This window comes from Capricornis sumatraensis, chromosome 22 (assembly GCF_032405125.1).
Source record: "Capricornis sumatraensis isolate serow.1 chromosome 22, serow.2, whole genome shotgun sequence".
Taxonomy (NCBI): domain Eukaryota; kingdom Metazoa; phylum Chordata; class Mammalia; order Artiodactyla; family Bovidae; genus Capricornis; species Capricornis sumatraensis.
Genome location: NC_091090.1, coordinates 12,098,015 through 12,103,458, shown reverse-complemented (window position 1 = coordinate 12,103,458; position 5,444 = coordinate 12,098,015). Strand labels below are relative to the sequence as shown.

The 5,444-nt window shown below is 42.5% G+C and overlaps 1 pseudogene; it reads right to left on the bottom strand.

Annotated features, from left to right (window-relative positions):
- LOC138069657 (tRNA wybutosine-synthesizing protein 5-like) lies at window positions 1-2,515 on the bottom strand (annotated as a pseudogene).
- Window positions 2,516-5,444: the final 2,929 nt, after the last annotated feature.

Below are 5,444 nucleotides of genomic sequence, written 5' to 3'. Positions count from 1 at the left end.
TTATTCAAAATTTTTGCTATAGGCTTTATCTTGAATGGGCAAAACCATTCGCCCTGCATCAGTTCAGTTCAGTTCAGTTGCTCAGTCGTGTCCGACTTTTTGAGACCCCATGAATAGTAGCACGCCAGGCCTCCCTGTCCATCACCAACTCCCAGAGTTCACTCAGACTCACGTCCATCAAGTCAGTGATGCCATCCAGCCATCTCATCCTCTGTCGTCCCCTTCTCCTCCTGCCTCCAATCCCTCCCAGCATCAGAGTCTTTTCCAATGAGTCAACTCTTCTCATGAGGTGGCCAAAGTACTGGAGTTTCAGCTTTAGCATCATTCCTTCCAAAGAACACCCAGGGCTGATCTCCTTTCGAATGGACTGGTTGGCTCTCATAGAAGTCCCTATATTCCTCTTGCAATTCTTTGAGGGTTTTTAAGGCTCTCATGAGAAATGCTGGGCTGGAAGAAGCACAAGCTGGAATCAAGATTGCCAGGAGAAATAACAATAACCTCAGATATGCAGATGACACCACCCTTATGGCAGAAAGTGAAGAGGAACTCAAAAGCCTCTTGATGAAAGTGAAAGAGGAGAGTGAAAATGTTGGTTTAAAGCTCAACATTCAGAAAACTAAGATCATGGCATCTAGTCCCATCACTTCCTGGGAAATAGATGTGGGAACAGTGTCAGAATTTTTTGGGGGGGCTCCAAAATCATTGCAGATGGTGACTGCAGCCATGAAATTAAAAGACACCTACTCCTTGGAAGGAAAGTTATGACCAACCTAGATAGCATATTGAAAAGCAGAGACACTACTTTGCCAACAAAGGTCCATCTAGTCAAGGCTATGGTTTTTCCGGTGGTCATGTATGGATATGAGAGTTGAACTGTGAAGAAAGCTGAGCGCCGAAGAATTGATGCTTTTGAACTGTGGTGTTGGAGAAGACTCTTGAGAGTCCCTTGGACTGCAAGGAGATCCAACCAGTCCATCCTAAAGGAGATCAGTCCTGGGTGTTCATTGGAAAGACTGATGCTGAAGCTGAAACTCCAATACTTTGACCTCCTCATGCGAAGAGTTGACTCATTGGAAAAGATTTTGATGCTGGGAGGGATTGGGAGCAAGAGGAGAAGGGGGAGACAGAGGATGAGATGGCTGGATGGCATCACTGACTCAATGGACGTGAGTTTGAGTGAACTCTGGGAGTTGGTGATGGACAGGGAGGCCTGGCGTGCTGGGATTCATGGGGTCGCAAAGAGTCCTGACTGTTTGACTGGGCGACTGAACTGAACTGAAGGCTCTGTCCAAAATTTGTGCAGTTCTTGATGCTGCTGTAGGATCTTTGTTTCCATAGGTATCCATTTTACCACACAATTCAGAGGGAAGGTGCTTCCAAAAGACATTCACCCCCACTCTAAACTCTTCAGAAATTATATTATGGAATAATAAAGCAGGAATGAATAATACATCTCCAGCTTTAAGGGAACATTCATACCATCTAGCCTTGGAAAACAGTAGATATTTAGATGAGTCTGCGTTATCTATGTTCGGCACTTCTGATTTAATACCTGATAATTATAAACATTGGGCATCTTGAGGACTGAATAGTATAATGCATTTTTTTCCCTGTCACTTGTATTGAGAAGTTATCCATTACATTATAGTGGATCCAAATTTGTAACTTTGGTGAGCTTAATTTGAAAAACACTGGAAAAGAACCATTCTTTGAAGAATTTTGGAAATTTGATATCTCCTTCCAGTAAAGGAAACTGCTTTCTGATATTTGCAAGATCCTTTCTAGGGTCTTTGCCAAGTGATCCTAGGTTGTCCTTCTCAGTCTTTTCTATTAATGCTCTCTGGTGGCCTTATGAAGAAATGTCTCTATATATGCTTGTAGTAAAAAGTGGATCCACAAAGCATGAAGTACAGTAGATCCTCTGATATAAAGAATTCCTTATGGTTTTCTTCAGTTGCCCTCTGTACCAGCTTGGTAAAAGTTTAAGAAAGTCCATGGGGCAACTGCAGCAACGTGAATCTTCACTTCTTTCCTCCTTCTGATTTGGCTCAGTGATCCACTGTCCATCAGCTTGTGAAAGTGAAGTCGCTCAGTTGTGTCTGACTCTTTGTGACCCCATGGACTATAGCCTACCAGGCTCCTCCATCCATGGGATTCTCCAGGCAAGAATACCGGAGTGGGTTGCCATTTCCTTCTCCAGGGGATCTTCCAGACCCTTTCCAGTGATAGAACCTGGGTCTCCCACGTTGTAGGCAGATGCTTTACCATCTGAGCCACCAGGGAAGTCCTCCATCCATTTGCTTGTACATGCTCCCAAATCAATTCCTTTCAACACCAGAGGTTTTCTCTGTGGATCCAGGTGTCCCATGAACTGCTCCTGCAAATCACCCTCGAGCTGGGGTACAGAGACATGCTGCCTGTTTTCCTTCAGCTCTGAGGAACCTCCATGTTTCACCTTTCTTTTCCGGAATCTTATTTCTGCCATCTTCAACAGAGTTCCTTTGTGACCCGCCATCTTTCTTCTTCCTACACTTTATGTGCTTGGAAGTTCTAGTCCTTCAGGATTTACAGCTGGTTATTGGTAAAAGTGGAAACATGAGAACCTTGCTTGGGGTCTCATGCTTCATAGAAGCTTTACCGTAAAACCCTCTATTAGAGCATCAGGGACTTGACTGGCCTTTTATTTACAATTTGCTATTACATTTATGAGTAAGAGTATTACATTTATTACATTATGGAAAGAATATTGCATTTGTGGGCAGCTGAGGGCCTCTCAGCATGTTCGGTAACACATAACTCAAATATTCCAGACTCTCTGGGTCTACTACCATTACAGTCTCACCTTACACACCCATCAAAATATGTGTTCTCTTAGGGAAGTGAAAAAGAAAAAAATTCTACTGTGTTCTTCTCCCATTCAGTGAATTAGTGTGCATACATATATTTATTGTGGCCAAACAGTAATTTTTAAGGAATTCCTGGCACATTTTTTGTTTCACTGTTTATTCCTTCTCTGTTGTCCCCATGCACTGGGTATTCCGAATTATTACATTTCCTGTTGGCCACTTCTGTGAAATATCAACTTTATCAGCTTCATCATGAACTCTTTCTAGACGGCTCGAATTTTCTTGTGTGCCCAAGCTTTAAAGCTCATTTGATTCTTCCTGACATTATAGTGAATTGTTTCTCTGTCACTCCACCTAAATTTTACGTTTCTTGTGGACAAGAAACATGTCTGTTTCATCTTGCAGGATTCACAATATTGGGCCATGGATCGAGAGGCAAATTAAGTAATAATACATTTATAGATCACTTTGGAGAAAAAGAAGTCTTGCTCTTCTTACTTATCAAATGTTTTTTTCCAGTTTCTTTTTAACAGAAGACCTTGCCTTGTTCTAAAATAAGTTTGTTGAAGCCACACACAGCTTGAACTTCCTCATTCCCCTGTTTTTCAAATCTTCCTATTTTAATCATGTGTCTGAAAAAGTGTTTTTTCTTTCTTTCTTTTTAAAGCAATGCATTGTATTCTTTTTACCTTCTATTTATATGTACATATCTAGCTTGAAAGTACACTCAGATTCATACATTCCCTATATGTATCAAATTAGCCAGTTTCACAGAAAAAAATAATTTTAAACCACTGTTACTCACTGCTTACTTTCATCACTGCAGAAGGTAGCTATAAAAACAAGTACTAACCTTAAAGGTGATGGACCCTCAGCATAGAGACATATCACTTTTAGGCCACCAGAAAGAATTGGGTTGGCCCAAAATAAGTTTGGATCAATAGAATTTTTTGGCCTAGAACTTCCAGATGTTCAAGCTGGTTTTAGAAAAGGCAGAGGAACCAGAGATCAAATTGCCAACGTCTGCTGGATCATCCAAAAAGCAAGGGAGTTCCAGAAAAACATCTATTTCTGCTTTATTGACTATGCCAAAGCCTTTGACTGTGTGGATCACAACAAACTGTGGAAAATTCTGAAAGAGAGGGAATACCAGACCACCTGACCTGCCTCTTGAGAAACCTATATGCAGATCAGGAAGCAACAGTTAGAACTGGACATGGAACAACAGACTGGTTCCAAATAAGAAAAGGAGTACGTCAAGGCTGTACATGGTCACCCTGCTTATTTAACTTATATGCAGAGTACATAATGAGAAATGCTGGGCTGGAGGAAGCACAAGCTGGAATCAAGATTGCCAGGAGAAATATCAATAACTTCAGATATGCAGATGACACCACCCTTATGGCAGAAAGTGAAGAGGAACTAAAAAGCCTCTTGATGAAAGTGAAAGAAGAGAGTGAAAAAGTTGGCTTAAAGCTCAACATTCAGAAAATGAAGATCATGGCATCTGGTCCCATCACTTCATGGGAAATAGATGGGGAAACAGTGTCAGATTTCATTTTTTGGGGGCTCCAAAATCACTGCAGATGGTGACTGCAGCCATAAAATTAAAAGACACTCCTTGGAAGGAAAGTTATGACCAATCTAGATAGCATATTGAAAAGAAGAGACATTACTTTGCCAACAAAGGTCTGTCTAGTCAAGGTTATGGTTTTTCCAGTGGTCATGTATGGATGTGAGAGCTGGACTGTGAAGAAAGCTGAGTGCCAAAGACTTGATGCTTTTGAACTGTGGAGTTGGAGAAGACTCTGGAGAGTCCCTTGGACTTCAAGGAGATCCAACCAGTCCATTCTGAAGGAGATCAGTCCTGGGTGTTCATTGGAAAGACTGATGCTGAAGCTGAAACTCCAGTACTTTGGCCACCTCATGCCAAGAGTTGACTCATTGGAAAAGACTTTGATGCTGGGAGGGATTGGGGGCAGGAGGAGAGGGGACAACAGAGGATGAATTGGCTGGATGGCATCACTGACTTGATGGACGCGAGTCTGATGAACTCGGGGAGCTGGTGATGGACAGGGAGGCCTGGTGTGCTGTGATTCATGGGGTCGCAAAGAGTTGGTCACGACTGAGTGACTGAACTAAACTGAATAATACAATTGATTAAGAAGTTTATGGGACTTCTCTGGTGGCTCAGATGGTAAAGAATCTGCCTGCAATGAGGGAGACTCTTGAGAGTCCCTTGGGCTGCAAAGAGATCCAACCAGTCCATCCTAAAGGAAGTCAGTCCTGAATATTCATTGGAGGGACTGATGCTGAAGCTGAAGCTCGAATACTTTGGCCACCTGATGCAGAGAACTGACTCATTGGAAAATACCCTGATGCTGGGGAAGATTGGGGACAACAGAGAATGAGATGTTTGGATGGCATCACTGACTAAATGGACATGAGTGTGAGCAAGCTCCAGGAGATGGTGATGGACAAGGAAACCTGGTGTGCTGCAGTCCATGGGGCCCCAAAGAGTCGAACAGAACTGAGCGCCTGGACAAACTACAAAACAGTACACATATGTCAACTTCCAAAATTCCTGAAGTCCTGCCT